At 37.0% G+C, this 1,695-nt stretch overlaps 1 protein-coding gene across 1 annotated transcript in view; it reads right to left on the reverse strand.

Annotated features, from left to right (window-relative positions):
* Slc9a9 (solute carrier family 9 member A9) overlaps positions 1-1,695 on the reverse strand; it is a 284,233-nt gene that overhangs the window by 248,144 nt on the left and 34,394 nt on the right. The window lies entirely within an intron of this gene.

Consider the following 1,695-nt stretch of genomic DNA (forward strand, 5'->3'; position numbering starts at 1 on the left):
CAGAAAAACTGGAAGCATTCCCATTGAAATCAGGAACCAGACAAGGCTGCCCACTATCTCCACTCCTTTTAAACATAGTGCTTGAAACTGTTGCAAGTGCAATAAGACAGGAGCAGTAAATTAAAGGAGTAATAATTGGAAAAGAAGAGCTCAAATTATCCCTTTTTGCAGATGATATGATATTATATAAGGGATGCCAAAAATTCCATGAGAAAACTCCTAGAAATTATTAACATGTTCAGTAAAGTGGCAGGTTACAAAATTAACCTACAAAAGTCTGTAGCCTTTCTATATACCAATAACAAGCAATCAGAGCAAGAGCACATGGAAACACTCCTGTTCACAATAGCTCCAAAAAATAAAATAAAATATCTCAGAATAAACCTGACCAAAGACATTAAAGAGCTCTACAAGGAAAATTTTAAATCGTTAAAGAAAGAAATTGAAGAAGACATGAGAAGATGGAAGGACCTCCCATGCTCATGGATTCAAAGAATTAATATTGTGAAAATGACCACCCTACCAAAAGTCATATATAGATTTAACGCAATGTCAATCAAAATCCCTGTGATGTTTTTCACAGAATTGGAAAAAACTATCCTAAGATTCATATGGAAGTACAAAAGTTCTCAGATAGCCAAAACAAACCTGAGCACTAAGAGCAATGCCAGGGGGATTACTATACCAGATTTCAAGCTGTATTACAGAGCTATAGTCATAAAAACAATATGGTACTGGCATAAAAATAGACCCATAGACCAATGGAACAAAATTGAAGACCCAAATATGAGTAAATGCAATTTCAGCCACCTGATATTTGACAAAGGGGCCAAGAACATTAAATGAAGGAAAGATAGCATGTTCAGCAAATGGTGCTGGCAAAGCTGGATCTCCACTTGTAGAAGAATGAAAATAAATCCCTATCTTTCACCCTGCACAAACGTCAATTCCAAATGGATCAAAGAACCCAATGTAAAGCCTGAAACTCTGAAACCATTAGAAGAAAACATTGGGAAAAACCTATAAGATATAGGCATAGGAAAGGATTTTCTAAACCGGACATCAATTGCTCAGGAAACAAGGGCAAGAATTAACAAATGGGACCTCATTAAACCAAAAAGCTTCTGTACATCAAAGGAGACCACCAAGGAAGCAAACAGAAAACCCACAGAATGGGAGAAAATTTTCACTAGTGACACATCTGACAGAAGTTTGATAACCAGAATTTATAATGAACTCAAAAAACAGAGAACCAAGACAAGAAGCAACCCAATTAAAAGATGGACTAAGGACCTGAACAGAGAGTTCTCAAAAGAAGAAGTAAAGATGGCTATGAAGCATCTTAAAAGATGCTCAAATCACTAATAATTAGGGAAATGCAAATTAAAACCACTTTAAGATTTCACCTAACCCCAGTCAGACTGGCTAAGATCAAGAAAACAAATGATACCAAATGTTGGAGAGGATGTGGGGAAAGGGGAACACTCATCCACTGCTGGTGGGGCTGCAAACTGGTTCAACCTCTATGGAAAGCACTGTGGAGAACTCTTAAAAAACCATAAATGAAACTACCGTCTGATCCAGTTATACCATTCCTTGGCATATACCCAAAGAACTCATCCTATTTCAGAGACACTTGTACATCCATGTTTGTTGCTGCTCTCTTCACAATAGCTAAGAGATGGAAGCAACCTA

The sequence above is a fragment of the Nannospalax galili genome, unplaced genomic scaffold (genome assembly GCF_000622305.1).
Source record: "Nannospalax galili isolate Female #2095 unplaced genomic scaffold, S.galili_v1.0 scaffold352, whole genome shotgun sequence".
NCBI classification, from domain to species: Eukaryota; Metazoa; Chordata; class Mammalia; order Rodentia; family Spalacidae; genus Nannospalax; species Nannospalax galili.